This window comes from Arvicanthis niloticus, chromosome X (genome assembly GCF_011762505.2).
Source record: "Arvicanthis niloticus isolate mArvNil1 chromosome X, mArvNil1.pat.X, whole genome shotgun sequence".
Classification (NCBI taxonomy): domain Eukaryota; kingdom Metazoa; phylum Chordata; class Mammalia; order Rodentia; family Muridae; genus Arvicanthis; species Arvicanthis niloticus.
This window is the reverse complement of record NC_047679.1, coordinates 38179500-38201980: the sequence shown is the minus strand read 5'-3', so window position 1 is coordinate 38201980 and position 22481 is coordinate 38179500.

Sequence of the window (22481 nt, the reverse complement as noted above, 5' to 3'; positions counted from 1 at the left end):
TCTGGGTTGAGTGGACCTTCCAGTATGTCTCAGGTGGAATCCAGGGTCCTCACAACAGCAGACCTGGCAGAGGTCTGGTCCAGGCCTCAGATCTGAGATCTAGTTTCTAAGACACTGTCCAAGTTAGAGCGCCTGGGATCCCTGCTTCCTTTGGGTTCTTGGAGGTTGGGGACAGAGCTGCCACCCAAGATCTGCTCAGTGCTCTGCCCGCCAATCATTTTTTTAGATTTTATTTTTTTATTTATTCATTTGACATACCACTCACTGCCCCTCTCCCGATCATCTGTCCCACAACCCTTCCCCCATCCCCCATCCCCCATCCCCTTCTTCTCTGAGCAAGTGGGGGCCCCCTGGGTATCCCTACCACCTTGGCACTTCAAGTCTCTGTGAGGTTAGGTGTTTCCTCTCTCACTGAGTCCAGAGAAGGCAGCCCAACTACTATAACACACCCCAGGTACAGGCAACAGCTTTTAGGATAACCCCCATTCCAGTTGTTTGGGACCAACATGAAGACCAAGCTACATATGAGCAGGGTCAGACCCCATTGCCCTGCATGGTTTCTAGGTCTTGACCTCAACAAGTTGATTGAAATATACCTCTTGCTGATTGCATCAAGTTCAGTGTCTTGTGAGTTATTGGGTGGCTATGAATTCCTGAGGCTTGGGTGAGGCCCTCCCTTCGTGGGGGCCTTATATTTTAAGGTATTCATTGGTATAATTCTTTGTATATTGACAAAAAAATAAAGTTAATTTTGTTACTCTTAGTCATTGTGCTTATTCAACTCACTTAAGAATATAAGACTTAGACCCAGTCCTTTAATAGCTGGTATTACAAACAGTTTAAGATAATTAAATAATGCAAGTTAATAGTCAGATAGTAAACTCATGGTCATATTAGATTCTAATTTAGTTAATTAGAATGAAGTATTTTCCTTTCTGCTCAGTCCTTTCTGCTTGGGACAGATGCCTAGCTGGTCTGCTCCCTTGAAGACATCATATCATGACCCAAGGTAGAGAATAAGCTGCACTCGAGCAGTTGGTAAGAACCACCCCCTCCGGGGTTTCAGAACTGCCCACTGGGAGCCCAGTTGACTCAGAATGCATCACCCACCAAAACACACATTCCCCAAATACAACTCTCCTGCTCCTTCTTCCAGGTCCTTTCTGTTGGGGCAGACATTTAGCTGGTCTGCTTCCTCGATGACACTATATCCTCACTCATCCTAGAGGAACCACTGCAGTTTTTAAGAACCATCCCCACCTCCCAAAATCCCACTGGGAGCCTGGTGAAATTGGTACTCATTACCCACCAATACCTCTGAACCCTGAATATCACTTCCCTTCCACCACTTTTGTCCAGTCCTTTCTTCTGGTACAGGCTCCTAGCTGGTCGGCTCCCATGAAGACACCATATCCTGAGCCATCCCAGAAGATCCTCTGCACTCAGAGATGTCAGGCAACTGATATGACAGTGTGAAGCATCACAGGAGATCTGCTGCACACAGGTCAACTGAGCAACTGATCACCAGCTTGTCTGCTCCCCTGAAGACACCACAGCTTGAACGCATCCCAGGGGCTCCTCTGTACACAGGGTAACTAGGCAATAGACACTGCAGTCTGAAGACCTTTTGGAGACTCTGTAGCATACAGGAATACTAATCTGACAGACAGAAAGCCTCCCTGGAGCTCTGCTGCACACAGGGAAACAGAAACTACAGTTTGTAGGGACCCTGGAGAACACCTTCACATAGGACAACAGCTTGACTGCTCCTCTGAAGATCCAACATTTTGAAAGCTTCCCAGGAGATCTACTGCAGCCAGGATAACAGATCAGCAGCTTCTCTGCCCCTCTGAAGAACCCCCGGTTAGAAGGCCCTACAGGTGGTCTGCTATAGCCAGGTCTGCGGGCATACCAAGAAACCTGAAGCAACCCAGGAACTAAAGAGGCAGACTCCAGACAGAGTCACCCAGACCAGCAAACTCCAGAGATAACCAGATGGCAAGAGGCAAGTACAAGACCATAAGCAACAGAAGCCAATATATGTGGACATCATCAGAACCCAGTTCTCCCACCACAGCAAGCCCTGAATACACTAATACACCTGAAAATTAGTAAGCTAACCTAAAATCCTATCTCATGAAGATAATAGAGTCCTTTAAAGAATATATAAATAACTCACTGAAAGAAATACAGGAAAACACAGGTGAATAGGTAGAAGCCCTTGAAGAGGAATAAATCCCTTAAAGAAATATAGAAAAAAATCAAAAGGATGAAGAAATTGAATAAAGCAGTCCAAGACCTAAAAGTGGAAGTAGAAACAATAAAGAAAACACAAATGGAGGCAAACTTGAAAATGGAAAACCTAGGAAAGAGATCAGGAATTACAGATGCAAGTATCACCAACAAAATACAAGAGATAGAAGAGAGAATCTCAGGTGTAGAAGATACTAAAGAAGAGATTTATAAAACTATCAAAAAATTCAAAACATAAAAAACTGTTAATCCAAAACATGCAGGAAATTCAGGACACAATGAAAAGACCAAATCTAAGAATAATCAGAATAGAGGAGAAGAAAGATTCCCAACTCAAAGGACCCAAAAATGCCTTCAACAAAGCCATAAAAGAAAACATTCTAAACTTAAAGAAAGAGATGGCCATAAACTTTCAAGAAGCATATAGAAAACCAAATAAATAGGACCAAAAAAGAAAATCCTCTCATCACATAATAAAACACTAAATGCACAGAACAAAGAAAGAATAATAAATGCTGCAAAGGAAAAGTACCAAGTAACATAAGAAGGTAAGCCTATCATACTTATGCCAAACTTCTCAATAGAGACTATGAAAGCCAGAAGGGCCTGGCTCTTCTTCTCTATGCTTCTTGCTACTTTATGCCCATCTCTTTCTTTAGGTTGAGTCAGTTTTCTTCTATAATTTTGTTGAAGACATTTTCGGGTCCTCTAAGTTGGGAGTCTTTGTATATATGGGCTTTCTCTTGCTTTTCCTGTTAGGCCATGGTGACCTGATAGGATGCATGGGATTATTTCAATCTTTTTGCATTGGTTGAGAGTTGTTTTGTTTGGAAACAGAACAACTTTCTACTCAATTATAACTTGGTCAGGGAAGAAATAAAGAAAGAAATTAATGACTTCAAGGACTTTAATGAAAATTCTAACACATCATACCCAAACTTATGGTACACAATGAAAACAGTGCTAAGTAGAAAATTCATAGCACTAAGTGATCTGGGAAAGAAACTGGAGAGATCTTACATTAACAACTTAACAGCACATCTGAAAGCTCTAGAACAAAAGAAAGCAAACTTATCCAAGAGGAGAAGATGGCAAGAAATAGTCAAACTCTTGGCCAAAATCAACCAAATAGAAACAAAGAGAACAATACAAAAAATCAACAAAACCAAAAGCTGGTTCTTTGAAAGAATCAACAAGATAGATATACCTTTAGCCAAACTAACTAAATGGCCCAGAGGCAGTATGAAAATTAACAAAATCAGAAGTGAAAAGGGAAATATAACAACAGAAATGGAGGAAATACAAAAAAAATCAACAGATCCTACTATAAAAGCCTATACTCAACAAAAGTGGAAAATCTAAATGAAATGGATGGTTTTCTAGACAGATACCGCATACCAAATTTAAATCAAGAGCACGTAAACTATCTAAACTGGCCCATATCTCACAAGGAAGTAGAAGAAATCATTAAATACCTCCCAACCAAAACAAAACAAAACAAAACCCATGGGCCAGATGGATTTAATGTAGAATTCTACCAGACCTTTAAAGAAGACCTGTTACCAGTATTCCTAAAACTGTTCAATAAAATAGAAATAGAAGGAACACTATCTATCTTGTTCTATGAAGCCACAGTTACTGTGAAACTTAAACCACGAAAGGACCCAACCAAAACACAGAACTTCAGACCAATCTCACTTATGAAGATTGATGCAAAAATAATCAATGAAATTCTCACAAACCAAAATCCAAGAACACATAAAAACCATCATTCACAGGATCAAGTAGGCTTCATCCCAGGGAAGCAAGGTTGGTTCAATATATGAAAATCCATTAACATAATCAACTATATAAACAAACTCAAAGAAAAAAATTACAAAATCATCCCATTAGATGCTGAAATAGCCTTTGACAAAATAAAACATCTCTTCATGCTAAAATATTGGAGAGATCAGGACTTCAAAGTTGATACCTAATTATCATAAAATAATATACAGAAAACCAATAGCTATCATCAAAGAAGGAGAGAAACTAAATGGAGAGAAACTTAAAGCAATCTCAATAAAATCAGACAAGACAAGGCTACCTACACTCACCCTATCCATCCACTATAGTACTTAAAGTTCTAGACAGTAAATTTAGGAGACAATTGCAAAAGGAGAACAAAGGAAATAAGTCAAGATATCACTATTTCAAATGATATGATATTATGCATAAAAGACTGAAAAAATCTACAAGAGAACTTCCACAGTTGTTCCGCGTGCCTCCCGTGTCCCCTCCGCCTGTGAACAAGGACACGTGAGACAGTATTCGGGTATCACCACAGCGAGGCTTTAATCTGTATCAGCAGACGTGAAAGACCGCGGAAGGGCCAAAGACAGGAAGAGGCACAGCTTAAATACACCCTAGAGTGACGTGTTCACTTCTGATTGGCTGTTTACTCATCACCCAATATTACGCCTTGGGATTGGCCAGTGACTTTGGTGGGCTTTTGCCTCTTTGCACCTGCGCAGTTAATTGTTTACTAGTGGGAGGACACGATGTCCACGCCATCTTGGAATGGCGGATACTGACATGCTCACTGTGGCTCCCAAAACACAGTTGATAAACAACTTTTGCAAAGTGGCTGGATATAAAATGAACTCAAACAAATCAATAGCCTTCCTCTACTCAAAGGATAAATGGACTGATAAAGGAATTAGGGATAGGGAAATGACACTCTTTACAATAATCACAAACAATATAAAATATCTTGATGTGATGGTAGCCAAGCAAGTGAAAGATGTATATGAGAAAATTTTCAAGTCTCTGAAGAAATAAATTGAGAAAAAACACAGAAGAAAAAAAAGTACTCTGATACTCATGGGTCTGCAGAATAAACTTAGTGAAAATGGCCATCTTACAAAAAGCAATCTATAGATTCAATGCAGTCCCCATCAAATTTCCAACCAAATTCTTCACAGAGATAAAAAAGAGCATTTCTCAAATTATCTGGAATAACAGAAAAACCCAGAATATCAAACACCATTCTCAAGAATAAAAAGTCTTCGGAAATACCTATCCCTTACCTCAAGCTACACTACAGAGCAATAGTGACATAAACTTCATGATATTGGTATAGAGACAAGGAGGTAGATCAATGGAATAAAATTTAAGATCTAAAAAATGATCACTTCACCTTTGACAAAGGATCCCAAACCATCCAGTGGAAAACGGACAACATTTTCAACAAATATTGCTGGTTCAACAGGCAGTAAGTATGTAGAAGAATGTAAATTTGCTCATTTTTATCTCCTTGTACAAAGTTCAAGTCCAAGTGGATCAAGGGCCTCCACATAAAACCAGATATGCTGAATCTAATAGAAGAAAAAGTGGGAAAGACCCTCAGACACATTAACACAGAGGAAAAATTTTTGACGAGAACATCAATGCTTTATGCTCTAAGATAAACAATTGCCAAATGGGACCTCATAAAATTGAAAACCTTTGTAAGGCAAAGGATACTGTCAATAGGAAAAAACAGTAACCCACAGATTGAGAAAAGATCTTTACCAATTCCACATCCAATAGAGGTCTAACATCCAACAATATACAAAGAACTTAAGAAGTTAGACTCCAGAGAACCGAATAACCCTATTAAAAATTGGAGTACAGAGAAAAACAGAGAATACTCAACTGAGGAATCTGGAATGTCTGAGAAGCACTTAACAAAATGTTCAACATCTTTAGTCAACAGAGAAATGCAAAGCAAAACAACCCTTTAATTCTGCCTTACCCCAGTCAGAATGGCTAAGATCAAAAACTTAGGTGACAGCAGAAGCTGGTAAAAATATGAAGAACAACACTACTTCATTGTTGGTGTGATTGCAATCTGGTACAGTCACTCTGAAAATCAGTCTGGTGGTTCCTCAAAAAGTGGACATAGTATTACCTGAAGACCCAGCTATACCACTTCTGTGCATATACCCAAAAGATGTTCCAACATACAACAAGCATACATGCTTCACTATATTGGTAGCAGCCTAATTCATAATAGCCATAAGCTGGAAATAGCCCAGATGTTCCTCAACAGAGAAATGGATACAGAATTATGGTACATTAGCACAATGGAATACTACTCAGCTATTAAAAATGACTTCATGAAATTCTTAGGCAAATGAATAGAACTTGTAAATATCATCCTGAATGAGGTAACCCATTCACAAAAGAAGACAAATAGTATGTCCTCACTGATAAGTGGATATTAGCCAAAACAAAACTGTAAATATCCACAATACAACTCACAGACCATATTAAATCCAAAAAGAAAAAAGACCATATCAAAGTGTAGAAGCTACGGTCCTACTCAGAATGTAGATGAGAATCATCTGGGTAAGTAGAGACAGACAGGGTCAGAAGGGAGAGACGAAGGGGAAGGAAAAGGGGGGGGGCAGTTCAGATATGGAAGGAGATGGTGGAGAAGTACAGAGGGTCTGGGTTTTGAAAGGGGGAATGTAGCAGTGAGGCAGGGAGAACTGGTGTTAGCCACTAGAATGTTTCAGATCTCAGGAAAGCAAGAGGTCCCCAGGACACAACAGGGATGGCATTACCTGAAATAACCAACAAAGGGGAAATAAAACCTGTAGAGACCAATCTAGAGGTTCGGCATGGCCCCCTGTAGAGGGAAAAGGCCATCCTCCTATCTCAAAAATATTAACACAGAATTGTTTGCTGTGTAAAGGAAATGCAGGGACAAAAAGTAGAGCAGAGACTGTAGGCAAGGGAATCCAGAGACTGCCCTACCTAGGGATCCATCCCATCTGCAGACACCAAACCCACATACTATTGCAGATAACAAGAAGTGCTTACTGACAGGGTCCTGGTATAGCTGTCCTCTAAGAGGCTCTTCCAGAGTTTGGCCAGCACAGATGCATGCAGGCGAACAATCGACTGAACACAGAGACCCCAATGGAGCAGTTAGGTCAAGGACTGAAGGAGCTGAAGAAACTTGCAACACCATAGGAAGAACAACAATATAAACCAACCAGAACCCTCAAAGCTCCCATGGGCTAAACCCCCAACTAAGAGAGTACACATGAGGGTACCCATGGCTCCAACTGGATATATAACAGAAGAATGCCACATTGGGCATCATTGGGAGAGGAGCCCCTTGGTTCTCTGGAGGATCAATGACCCATGGTATGGGAATGCCAGGGTGCTGAGGCAGGAGTTGGTGGGTGATGGGGTACAACATCATAGAGGCAGAGGTAGGGTAATAGGGGGTTTTGGAGGAGAAACTGGAAAGGGGGATAACATTTGAAATGTAAATAAATAAAATAACCAATAAAAAATAAAAATATTCATTTCAGTATTTTGTATCTTTTTAATCACTTCTTTAAGTGTAATATACTAAATATAAAAAAACTCTTAGTAATAAGATCTCAAATTATAAAGAAAAGTTGCAAAAAATTCCAAGTTCATTAAATTCCTTAATTTTAATATTTAGGTCAGTATATATCTACACACACACACACACACACACACATATATATATATAATAAACACATACATATATATATAGCATATATATTGAATATTAAATAAATTATAAATTGAGAGAGAGAGAGAGAGAGAGAGAGAGAGAGAGAGAGAGAGAGAGAATGAATTGGAACATTCTACCAGTAAAGCTTTTGTACCTCAGTATTAAGTATTATTTAAAATAAAAGTAAACTTTTAAAAATTGCATAAAATACATGAGAACCTTTTAAGACATACTCTATGTGTTTATGACGTAACTTTTGATCTCATTGGAAACTAAATTATGTCTATATTGTTGAAATTGAGAAGATAAATGACATTCTACCAATAATATATTGGCCATGTGGTTCAATCTCCTCACATATGGGTAAAATGAACTCAATATATTAAGAGAAAGCTGCATATCCATATTTACTGCAGTGCTACTAATAACAAGACATGAAACATACATATATATTTGTATGTATGTGTGTGTGTGTTTGTGTGTTTGTGTAGATCATATGCTATATTTGCATATGTAAAGACAGTATTCTTCCATCTAAAGAATAAGGTCTATCAATTGCAGCAGAATGTGTTCTTAACATTAAGTGGAATATTAATTGAAGCAAGTCACTCATTAGAGATTTTTACAATTGAATCAATTTTCTTGCCAATGGAAAGACTGCATTCTTATACTTGAAAAGAAATGCATTGTGTAAATAACATATTTTCCTTTGTTTTTAGATACTGTGATGGCTAGGCTTGGTTACTTCACATCTGGATCTAAACACCCCAAACTGAAGAGCACAATTGTAAGTCAATTTTTGTTTAATATGGAGTATGAAGATCTACTTCTACACCAAATCTTTTAGGTAGAAACATCTGCAATATAGAACTTTTGACCTGAAAAAAAAGAAAGTCCTTTAATCCAGATCTAATGTGAGCTAAACCTTCTACTAGAAGTCTATATATAAGGACATTTAACAGGTGATCATTTTTTCTTTAACTTTCTGTCCTTGCCTTGGTAATTCCACTCTTTCACTCACATAAAAGACTACTTCTTTCATACTCCAGTGTATACTGAAGGTCAGCTGAGATATCAAAACTCATGGACTGAGCAACTACTGGATTCTTAGATTTTTCTTTCCTTGTCAGCCATTGTTGGAATAGCTGGACCATATCCTATAAGCCAATCTAATAAAATCCCTGTCCATAGATAAGTAGGTACATACATACATACATAGATTTATTGATAGATTTATACTACAATTTCTATTATTTTAGAGAACATTGACTATTATAAACTCCTAGGTTATTTCTGAAATTTGTTTACTGAGGTATTAAAATAGACACTGATATGCAAATATATCTGTTATATCTTGACTTAGAGTCATTTAGGTAAATTTCCAGGAGAGATATACCTGGTCAGACAAATATTATGTATGTTTTTGTATTTTTGGATTTCAATTTTATGTAGATTCATAATAGCATTATAACATGAAATAAATAAAACTGTCTAAGAGTACAGAGAAGATTAATGATAGTGAAAAGGTGAATATTGGGAAGGGAATGAGAGAGAAGAGAAGCAAGCATATGCCTAACATACAGTATAGAAAAAGTTTAACATTTTAATTTTTAAAAATCCAGTATGATGGCAGAAGGAAGAGAGAGACAAAGAGATATATACACACAGAGAGAATCAGAGATACGTAGAGACAGAGATAGACATGCTGAAGGAAAAAATAAAATGAATATAAGAAAGACAAGCACTACCTGTTCTTTCTTTGATGTGGAAACTAAAGACAATATAAACCTGACTACATAATGAATTGTAGTGATAACTGAGTTTGAGAAATGAGAGTTAAAGTGATTTTGTATTCCAATGCATTTTCTGTATTTTTGTTGGACTATAACACTGATTCTTTCAATTTTACATAATGAATAAAATTTCCCCCAAATAAAATATTTTTGAGATAAGTCTCTTCCTCATATTTAACATGTGTTTACAGCCTGGGAATGAGGGCACTTACTCATATACTTAAGCTTTTGGAATCTGTTATTTTCAGTTTCAAATTCTTCGTGACAATATGAAGCAAAAACAATAAATAGAGCATGTCATAGATGTCATAAATTATACAATAATGTCTAAATCTTCTGTGATAACAAACTGAAAGATGTTGACACATCCATTATATGTAATTTTAATCAAGATATATACATAGAAAACACATATCTATTCTGCATTATAAGAAGAAACCTACATTATCAGAAGAAACTTCATACCAACCCATTGGCTACTCCAACCAAGGCAACAGTAAGCAGAACTGCATCTCTCTGTTTCTACATATCTAACCCCCAGTATTATCTTAAAATCCTAAACTTCCTAGAAAAAAACCTGCTACAATCTCTCTATCCTCTGTTTTAAACAATTATTTTATTTATTTACATTTCAAATGTTTTCCCCCTTCCTGGTCCCCCTTTCCCAATTTCTTCACCCCATACTCCCTCACCTTTGCTTCTGAGAGAGTGCTCTCCCACCCACTCACTTACTCCAACCTCACTCTACTAGCATACTGCTTCCCTGAGATATCAAGTTTCTAAAGGATTAAGAACATCCTTTCTCAATGAAGCCAGACAAGGCAGTCCTCTGTTATATATGTAGTGGGGACCATGGACCAGCCTATGTATGTTCTTTGGTTGGTGGCTTAGTTTCTGCGAGTTCTGAGAGGTCTGACTTTGTTGATACTGTTGCTCTTCCTGTGTGGTTGCAATCTCCTTCAGTTCCTTCAGACCATCCCCTAACTCTTCCATGGGGGTACTTGGCTTCAGTCCAATTTTTGGCTCTAAGCATCTATGTCTGTCTCTGTCAGGTATTATCAGATTCTCTCAGAGAACAGCCATGTTGAGCCCTTGTCTGTAAGCACAACTTTGTGTCATTAATAGAATTGAGGTATAGTACCTGCACATGAAATGGATCCCAAGTTGGGCTAGTCTCTGTATGTCATTTCCTTCAGTCTCTGCTCCATTTTTGTCTCTGCATTTTCTTTAGACAGGAACAATTTTGGGCATAATTTTGAAGATGGGTAGATGTCCCCATGCCTTGAATAAGAAAAATGTCTATCTACTGGAGGTGACCTCTTCCAGTTCCATTTCCCCACTTTGGGCATTTCAGCTAAGGTCATTCCTATTGAGTTCTGGGAGCCTCCCACATCGATGGTTTCTGAGACATTCTAAAGGTTCCCCTAACTTCCCACACACACTGCTACATATTTCTATTCATTCTCCTGGCCCTCTTGGCTTCCCTTATGTCTGACCCCATACTTGATCCTAACCCCCTTTTTTTCACCACCTCCCTCTCATACCCATGTTCCTCCCTCTCTCTGTTTCTCATGACTATTCTGTTCCCCCTTCTAAGTGGGACTGAAGCATCCACATTTGGGTCTTTCTTCTTGCTAAGTAAGCTTCATATAGTCTTTATGTGATATCATGGGCATGCTGGACTTTGAGTCTAATATCAACTTATCAGTGAGTGCTAACCCATAGGCCATACCTGATAAAAAAAAGTATGCTGGCTATTTGTAGATCTGTCCTCATTCTATTCCTCTACATCCAAGTTCTTAGTCTCATATCTTGCATTATAGCAGACCCTTTGGGATAACCTTTCTTTACTGTTTTCCCACATTCCAAGGAGACAAAATGAGCAGATCCTCATGGAACACTCTGTTCTACTCCTTTTTGTATATTATTTCAGAGAGCTAGCCTATCCTCATTTCTAAGGCTCAGTTTCCAATACCCAGAAACACAAATTTGCTATGAACCTCCAGTTCAGTGGTCACTGTGTTCACATCAAATAAATTCTCCTACAGGAAACAGTAACCAAGGGGTAGGGCAAGTGGGAGGACAAATCCTCAAATTAGCACCTAGACCTATAATCATCCCAGTCACAGAGGCATAAACAGCATAAAACACAATAAATAAAAACAGGGCACAAAGGTGAGATGTGCAGAGTCCCATGATCTCCAATGTGTGTCTCTGGGTTTGTCTGCAGTCCTAAGGAGTCTTTTGGGACCCCCAGGAATGTCTTTCCATAAAGAGGACTGGGAGGGAGCAGAAAAAGAAAACAGCTTGGAACCTTGCCCCACCCATTCCTTGCCAGTCACATCTACCTGGGGCAGAGTCAGCAGAGGTGAGTGGCTTGAAGTCCCATGATGTCCATTGTCTGGACATAGGCTTACCCTGACATACTGAGGAGCCTTGTGGGACCCCAGGAACATCCTGCCTCCCTGAAGATACATGCAAGGATATCAGGAATATCTAGCTTAGACCTATCCCTCAGCAATCCCCTGGCAGTTGAGGCCACCTAGAATACAACTAACAGACGTCAGGTACACACTATTCCCTGGCATCATTTATCTAGCCCTCAGCTCTCTCTGGATTCAATAGGAGCCATTTGAGATTCTAGAATTGTCCATCTTAATCACTCCCTAGCAAATACCCTGACTGTCCAGTTCATCCAGAGCATAGGAAGTCAAGGTGAGCATATTCCTATTCACAGAAATCCATTGGCAGGCTCTACCTACCTCCCCCAAGAGTCCTAATGGCATCAGGATCAGACAGCCAACACAAGTGAAATTCAAATGTCTAAAGGACAGTTTAAGAATACAATCAAAAGTATCCAGGACAATATGGAACTACCAGAATCCATCTATACTACCATAACAAGCCATGAATATTGTAACAGCTGAAGCAAAAGATGACCTGAAATTCAATATTATAAAGATGATAGAGGCCTTTAAAGAGGACATGAATAGATCTTTTAGAGAAATACAGGAAAATATAATAAAACAGGTGAGGGGAATGAATAAAATTATTCAAGAACTGAAAAATGGAAACAGAAGCAATTAAGAAACACAAACTGAGCCCCAGGCCTGGTCCTTGTGGCTTGGGCAGACACCTAGCTGGTCTGCTCCTGTGAAGACACCATATCCTGAGACATCCTAGAGGAGCCACTGCACTCAGAGCAGCAGGTAAGAACCCTCGTCCACTACCCTATGCTTCAGAGCTACAACTGGAAGCAGGGGGCATGCAGGATCCACCAGGCACCCAAATCCCTCCCCTGTGCAATATCACTCCCCTTCTGCACCTCACCTGGTTCTTGTGGCTAGGGCAGATACCTAGCTGGTCTGCTCCTGTGAAGACACCATATCCTGAGACATCTTAGAGGAGCCACTACACTAATATCAGTGGATACCTAGTTGGTCTACTCCCATGAAAACACCATATCCTGAGATATCCTAGAGGAGCCACTGAACTCAGAGCAGCTGTAGCTCAGGAATACAGGATCACAGAGGTACCTGGACCCTGAGAAGTTCTAACATAAGCAAGATAACTGGAAAGACAGTCTCCAGTCAGAGACAGTGAGTTCAGGTAACACTAAAGTTAACAAGATGGCAAAAGACAAGCTCAAGAATGTAAGCAACAGAAACCAAAGCTACTTGGAATCATCAGAATCCAGTTCTCCCATCATAGCAAGCCCTGGACACCGTATCATACTGGAAAAGCAGGATTAAGAATTAAAACCACTTCTCATGATAATGATAGAGGACTTTAAGAAGGACATAAATAACTCCCTTAAAGAAGCACAGGAGAAAACAGGTAAACTGGTAGAAGCCCTTAAAGAGGAAACACAAAAATCCCTTAAAGAATTGCAAGAAGACACAACCAACCAGTTGAAGGAATTAAATAAAACCTTTCAGGATCTAAGAATGTAAGTAGAAACAATAAAGAAATCTCAAAGGGAGACTACCCTGAAGTAGAAAACCAGGAAAGAGATCAGGAGTCATATATGCAAGCATCACCAACAGAATACAAGAGATAGAAGAGAGAATCTCATATGCAGAAGATACCATGGAAAACATTTACACAACTGTTAAAGAAAATGCAAAATGCAAAATGCAAAAAAGTTCCTAACCCAAAACATCCAGGAAATTCAGGACACAATGAGAAGGCCAAACCTAAGGATAATAGGTATAGATGAGAGTAAAGATTCGCAACTTAAAGGCTCAGTAAATATCTTCAACAAATTTATAGAGGAAAATTTCCCTGACCTAAAGAAAGAGATGTCCATGAATATACAAGAAAACTACACAACTCCAATAGACAAGACCAGAAAAGAAATACCTCCTGTAGAATAATAATCAAAACTTAAAATTTCAAAACAAAGAAAAAATGCTAAAAGCAGTAAGGAAAAATATAAAGTAACATATAAAGGCATACCTAAAAGAATTACACCAGACTTCTCACCAGAGACTATAAAAGCCAGAAGATCCTGGCCTGATATACAGACCCTAAGAAAACACAAAGAGAATAGAATACTATACCCAGAAACATTTCAATCACTATTGATGGAGAAACCAAGATATTCCATGACAAAACCAAATATGCACAATATCTTCCCACAAATCCAGCACTTCAAATGATAATTGATGGAAAAGCCAAACACAAGGAGAGAAACTAAAACCTAAAAAAAGCAAAAAAGTAATCTTCCAACAATTCCAAAACAAAATAACTACACAAACATAATTCTACCTCTAACAACAAAAATAACAGGAAGCAACAATCTTTTTTCCTTGATATCTCTTAATATCAATGGACTCAATTCTCCAATAAAACGAGGGAGACTATCAGACTGGATCCATAAATGGGACCCAGAATTTTGCTGCATACAGGCAACTCATCTCTGTGAAAAAGACAGACACTACTTCATAATAAAAGTATGAAAAACAATCTTCCAAGCACATGGTCCCAAGAAACAAGCTGAAGTAGAAATTCTAATATCAAATAAAATTGACTTTCAACCAAAAGTAATAAAAAAAGATAAGGAAGGACATTTCATATTCATCAAAGGAAAATCTACCAAGATAAACTCTCAATTCTGAACATCTATGCCCGAAATCAAAGGGCACCCACATACATAAAAGAAACTTTACTAAAGCTTAAAGCATACATTGCAGCTCACACAATAATAGTGGGAGATTTCAACACCCCACTCTCAGCTATGGACAGATCATGGAAACAGAAACTAAACTGAGACACATTGACACTAACAGAAGTTATGAACCAAATAGATTTAACTGATATCTCTAGAATATTTGATCCTAAACAAAAGAATATACCTTTTTCTCAGCACCTCATGGTACCTTCTCCAAATTAGACCATATAATTGGTCACAAAACAGGCCTCAACAGATACAAAAAGATTGAAATAATCCCTTGCAACTTATCAGATCACCATGGTCTAAGGCTGGTCTTTAGTAATGACAAAACCAATAGAAATCCCACATACACATGGAAACTGAACAATGCTCTACATTAATGATGACTTTGTAAAAGAAGAAATGAAGGAAGAAATTAAGGACTTTTTAGAATTTAATGAAAATGAGGACACATCATACCAAAACTTGTGGAACTCCATGAAAGCAGTACTAAGAGGAAAATTCATATCTCTAAGTGCCTACAAAAAGAAACTGGAGAGAGCATACACAAGAACGTGACAGCACACCTGTTTTTGTTGTTGTTGTTTGTTTGTTTTTTGTTTTTTGGGTTTTTTTGTTTTGTTTTTGTTTTTTCGAGACAGGGTTTCTCTGTGTAGTCTTGGCTGTCCTGGAACTCACTCTGTAGACCAGGCTGGCCTTGAACTCAGAAATCCGCCTGCCTCTGCCTCCCAAGTGCTGGGATTAAAGGTGTTCGCCACCACTGCCTGGTTATGACAGCACACCTGAAAGCTTTAGAACAAAATGAAGCAAATGCACCAAAGAGGAGTAGATGGCAGGAAATAATCAAACTCAGGGCTGAAATCATCCAAGTAGAAACAGAAAGAACTATACAATATATCAACAAAACCAGGAGCTGGTTCTTTGAGAAAATCAACAAGATAGACAAACCCTTAGCCAGACTAACCAAAGGGCACAGAGACAGTATCCAAATTAATAAAACCAGAACTGAAAAGGGAGACATAACAACAGAAACTGAGAAAAGTAATAAAAATCATCAAATCTTACTGCAAAGGCGTATATTAAACAAAATTGGAAAATCTGGATGAAATGGACAATTTTCTAGACAGATACCAGGTACCAAAATTAAATCAGGAGCAGATAAACCATCTAAACAGTCCCATTACTCCTAAAGAAATAGACACATTCATTAAAAGTCTCCCAACCAAACAAAGTCTGGGACCAGATGGTTTTAGTGCAGAATTCTATCAGACCTTCAAGAAAGACCTAATACCAACTCTCTTCAAACTATTCCACAGAATAGAAACAGAAGGAATGCTGCCATATTCGTTCTATAAAGCTACAATTATGCTCATACCTAAACCTCACAAAGACCCAACAATGAAAGAGAACTTCAGACCAATCACTCTTATGAATATGGATTCAAAAATACTCAATAAATTTCTCGTAAACCGAATCCAAGAACACATTATAACGATTATCCATCATGATCAAGTGGGCTTTATCCCAGGAATGCAGGGATGGTTCAATATTTGGAAATCCATCAATGTAATCCACTATATAAACAAACTAAAAAAAAAAAAAAAAAACCACATGATCATCTCACTAGATGCTGAGAAATCATCTGACAAATTTCAACATCCATTCATGTTAAAAGTCTTGGAAAGATCAGGAATTCAAGGTCCATACCTAAACATACTAAAAGCAACATACAGCAAGCCAATAGCCAACATCTAACTAAATGGGGGAGAAACTTGATGCAATCCCACTAATATCAGGCACTAGACAAGGCTGCCCACTCTCTCCCAACCTATAGAATATAGTACTGGACTCCCTAGCCAGAGAAATTAGACAACAAAAGGAAGTCAAAGGGATACAAATAGGAAAAGAAGAAGTAAAAATTTCACTATTTGCAGATAATATGATAATATACTTAAGTCACCCTAAAATGTCCACCAGAGAACTCCTAAACCTGATAAACAACTTCAGCAAAGTGGCTGGTTATAAAATCAATTCAAACAAATCAGTAGCCTTCCACTACTCAAGGGATAAACGGGCTGAGAAAGAAATTAGGAAAATGATACTCTTCACAATAGTCACAAATAATATAAAATATCATGGAGCAAATCAAACTAAGCAAGTATGACAAGAACTCCAAGTCTCTGAAGACAGAAATTGAAGAAGACTCAGTAGATGGAAAGATCGTCCATGCTCATGGATTGGCAGAATTAATTTAGTAAAAGTGGCCATCTTGCCAAAGCAATCTACAGATTCAATGCAATCCCCATCGAAATTCCAAATCAATCCTTCATAGAGATCAAAAGAGAAATTTGCAAATTCATTTGGAATAACAAAAAACCCAGGATAGAGAAAATTATTCTCAACACTTAAAGAACTTCTAGGGGAATCACCATCCCTGACCTCAAATGCTACTACAGATCAATAGTGATAAAAAGCACATGGTATTGGTACAGAGACAGGCAGGGAGATCAGTGGAATAGAAATCAAGGTCCAGAAATGAACCTACACACCTATAGACACTAGATTTTTGACAAAGGATCTAAAACCATCCAGTGGGAAAAGGACAGCATTTTCAACAAATGGTGCTGATTCTACTGGAGGTCAACATGTAGAAGAATGCAAATCTATTCATTCTTATCCCTTTGTACAAAGCTCAAGTCCTAGTGGATAAAGGACCTCCACATAAACCAGATACACTGAAACTAATAGAAGAGAAGGTGGGGAAGACCCTCGAATACCTAGACACTGGGGAAAAGTTTCTGAACAGAAAACCAATGGCTTATGCTCTAAGATCAATAATTGACAAATAAGACCTCATCAAATTGCAAAGCCTCTGTAAGACAAAGTACACTGTCAGTAGGATAAAAATAAAATAATTCACAAATAAGACCTCATCAAATTGCAAAGCTTCTATAAGACAAAGTACACTGTCAGTTGGATATTCAACCAACAGATTGGGAAAAGATTACCAGTCCTACATCTGATAGAGGGCTAATATCCAATATATAAAAATAACTCAAAAATTAAACTCCACACAACAAAATAACTCTATTAAAAAATGGGGTACAGAGCTAAACAAAGAATTCTCAACAGAGGAACTCAAGTGTCTGAGAAGCACCTTCAGAAATGCTCAACATCGCTAATCATCAGGGAAATGCAAATCAAAACCACAATGAGATATCACCTCACACCTGTCAGAATGGTTATGATCAAAAACTCAAGTGATAGTAGATGCTGGAGAGGATATGGAAAAATAGGAACACTCCTCCATTGTTGATGGGATTACAAACTGGTAAACCACTCTGGAAATCAGTCTGGAGGTTCCTCAGATAATTGGACAAAGCATTACTTGAGGACCCAGCTATACCACTCCTGGGCATATACCCAGAAGATGCTTCAACTTATAACAAAGACATATGTTCCAGTATGTTCATAGCAGCCTTATTTAAAATAGCCAGAAGCTGTAAAGAACCCAGATGTTCTTCAACAGAGGAATGGATACAAAAATTGTGGTACATTTATGCAATCGAGTATTACTCAGCTATTAAAATCAATGAATTTGATAAATTCTTAGGTAAATGGATGGAACTAGAAAATATCATCCTGATTGAGGTAACCCAATCACAAAAGAACACACATGGTACTTACTCACTGACAAGTGATATTAGCCCAAAAGCTTGAAATAGCCAAGATTCAACTGACAGACCAACATGAAGCTCATGAAGAAGGAAGACCAAGTGTGAATGCCTTGGTCCTACTTAGAAGGAGTAACAAAATACTCAAGGGAGCAAATATGGAGACAAATTGTGGGACAGAAACTGAAAGAGGGATTATCTGGAAACCATTCCACATGGGTATCTATCCCATGTGCTAACCAAAGTTAAGAAGCTGATGCAGATGTCAGGAAGAGCATGCTGCTAGAAGCCTGATATAGCTATCTTTGTGAGGTCTTACCAGATTCTGACATATTGAGATGCTCACAGCTAACAGTTGTTCTGATCAAGGGGTTCCCCAATGGAGGAGTTAGAGAGAAGACTGAAGGAGCTGAAAGGTTTGTGGCCCCAGGAGGGGAGCAACAATACCAACCAAGCAAAGCTCTCCAGGGTCTAAACCACCAGCCTGGGCCATATATGGAGGGACCCATGACTCCATCTGTATATCTAGGGGAGGATGTCCTGGTTGGGCATAAGTGGGAGAGGGAGTTCTTGGACCCATGAAGGCTGAACACTGAGTGGGAGGGTGGATTCAAGGGTGGGGAGGTGGAAGTGGGGGTTAGGTGGGAGCACATCCTCATAGAAGCAGGAGAGGGGGTTTGGGATAGGGGGTTCCATGGTGGTTGGGGTAATATGGTAAGGGGATAAAATCTGAAATGTAAATATAATATCCAATTAAAAAAATAAAAAAAAATGAAACACAAACTGAGGCAATCCTGGAGGTAGAAAACCTTGGAAGAGAACAGGAAATGGAGATACAACCATTGTCAACAGAATAAAAGATATCCAGTAAAGAATCTAAGGCATAGAACAAACAATAGAATAAAGTAATACAATCATTAAAAATGCAAAATCTAAAAGGCATTTTGTTTGACTCCAAGCAAAGAGACCCAAGAAACAAATGGGAGTAACCATTCTAATATCTAATAAAATAGAATTTTAATCAAAAGTAATTAATTTTAGATGGAGAAGGACACTTTGTACTCATTAAAGGAAAAGATCCCACGAAGACAACTTCTCATTTTTGACCATCTATGCCACAAGCGCAAGTGCACTCACATTCATGAAGAAAATAATAGTACAGCTTAAATCACTCATCAAGCCCCACATATTAATAGTGGAAGTCTTCAACTCTTAACAATGGACAAGTCATAAAAAGGAGAGAAATAATAAAGCTAGCATAAGCTATGAATCAGATGGTCCTAACAGATATCTACAGAACATTTTACCCAAACATAAAAGCACAGACCTTCTCTTTATTACCTCACAGAATCTTCAAAATTGGCCATGTATTTTTGTCATGAAGCATCATCAACAGAAAAAAGTAGACTGAAATAACCTTCACACATATATTCATATCATCATGGATTAAAGCTGGACTTCAAAAACAAAGGAAACCCTATAGACTCATGGAAACTAAATCATTCTATCCTCAATCACAATTGAATCAAAGAAGAATAAGAAATTAAAGACTTCCTATTATTCAATAATAACGAGGGCACAATATACCCAAACTTATGGAACACTTTCCTTCATAAGAAATTGGAGACATCTCATATTACGATCTTAACAGCACTCCTGAGAGCTCAAGAGGAAAGAGAAGTAAATACAGCCAAGAGGGGTAGATGGCATGAAATAACCAAGCTGAGGCCCTAAATCAATAAATCAGAAACAAAGAGAAAAATACAAAGAATCAATAAAACCAATTGCTGTTTCTTTAAGAAAATAAACAAGATAGAGAAATCCTTAGCCAAGCTAATTAAAAAAAAGAAACAGTAATCAGAAATGAAAAGTGAGGCCATAACAACTAACACTGAGGAAATCAAAGAATCATTAGGTCTTACTTCAGATGTCTGTACTCTACAAAATCAGAAAATTCTAAAGGAAATAGATGGTTTTCTAAATAAATTCTATTTTCCAAAGTTAAAATCAATATCAGGTAAACAATTTAAACAGCCCAACAATCTCCAAGTAAATAAGGCAGTCATTAAAAGTCTTTCAATGGGAATAGCCCAATGGCCAAGTGGTTTTAGCTCAGAATTCTACCAGTCATTCAAAGAGCTATTACCAATACTTCTCAAACTATTCCAGAAAAAAAAGAAACTGAAGGAACATTGCCAAACTCATTATATGAGGTCACAGTTATCCTGATACATTAGTCATATAAATGCTCAACTAGAAAACTTCAGACTGCTTTCTCTATGAATTTTGATGCAAAACTACTCAATAAAATACTGGTAATCCTAATCCAGGAACATCATCCACCATGATCAAATTGACTTCATCCAAAGAAGGCAGTTGTCACTACCCGTGTCCGACCCGTGGAATAAGGCAACGGCAACTGCGTTCTTCTTCAAGTGGTTTATTCAGCAACCCTTGTACAGCAAGCTTCTTCCTCCTCACCCCATGCATCCCCTTAAAGCCTTTTCCTTGTCCCAATCAGCAACCTGCCACAATATCACTACTAATTGGCCACTCTCAATGACGCAAGGTAAGGCAATCGGGTACCACACCTCTCAGTGTGTCTCACCATATATGGAGTTGTTTTTTCTCTCATGCAAAGGGCCATCTTATAATGGTGAGAGTGGAGCTGCTTCCCACAGCTCCCCTTTTTTGTTTTTATGCAAGCAGGAGGACATAGAGGTCTAACCCCTGTATTTGAAGGAAGATTGTCAATCCCCATTTTCACCATCTGCCGTCTACAGTATGGGTTACCAATGGGCGAACCAACCCGATGCGTTTTTCCAGGGGACAGGATCTAGGGCAAAACCTGTATGCAGTCAGACTTATGTCTGAGAGCGTACAGTGCCCTCTGCAGTGCTATGCCCTACATCCTGCTGCATGTTACAACTTGGAGCTCTTCAATAGCTTAGCCAGATTTTGTAGGGACTGGACTCCTTCAAGAGCAGCAAATGCTTGAACAATCATGGCATTAGCATTGCGCTGTTGCATACACATCTTCAGAATGAACCATAGTATTAGGCAACTGACCAAGAACAAGGGAAAAGGCTAATGCTAGCTAAATGGGGCCTCCACTGGCCAGGGAACAAATCTGGGCATTCTAGTAAACCACTGCCAATGAAAAATTAGTAGCATCCCAACACAAGGCATAAAAACACTCCTTTACTACAATTCAATTAACTGTTACTAAAACTACCATTATAAATTTTTAAAAAAGTTCTTTATCTTGGACTTAGCTATTTCTTTATCCCAAGGTAAATAAGGTAATTGTAAACTATCATTGGTAGTAAAGAATTGTGGAAACACCTGAGCAGAGTGTTGCACTGGCATAGGTTTTAGGAAAACCAGATATGATTTGCCATCAGAGCTCTCTATCTTCCCCTTTTAGAGTCAGGATCTTCACCATCAAAGACTATCACCATCAAAGGAACCCATGTCGTTGGCGGTGGCATCAGTAATTCAGCAGGAGACCTCGCTGCCATTGTTGTTGATTCTGTGCCAGACAGGTCAATCTTTCTTGGACCCACAGTGGTTGTTGTCGATCCTGTGGAAAAACACAAACAGATCCTCTCACCCACACCAACACTGGGTCTGGACCATGCCATTTTCCTGTTAGAATATCCTTCCAAAGCACCTGGCCTTTATAGGCTAGTGTCTGTTGAACATGATGATCCGCTACAGATTTGCCATCTTTATCCAAGTTGAAATAATTGAGGGTAAAAAGAGCAATGGCAAGACACTCTCTTGGGGTCTTATTCATGCCCTCTCCCTTTTGTTTTAACAAACACTCTTTTAAGGTTCAATGTGCACATTCAACTATGCCTTGTAATTGTGAATTATAAGGAAGCCCAGTAGTAAGCTGTACTCCCATAACTTTACAAAATTTTACAAATTGAGAGGAGGTATAAGCAGGTCCATTATCTGTCTTCATAGATTTTGGCTTTCCCCAGGCGTTCCATGCTTCAAAACAATGGGCAATGGCATGCCTCGCCTTTTCTCCTGTCATGAGGGAGGTGGCGATAACC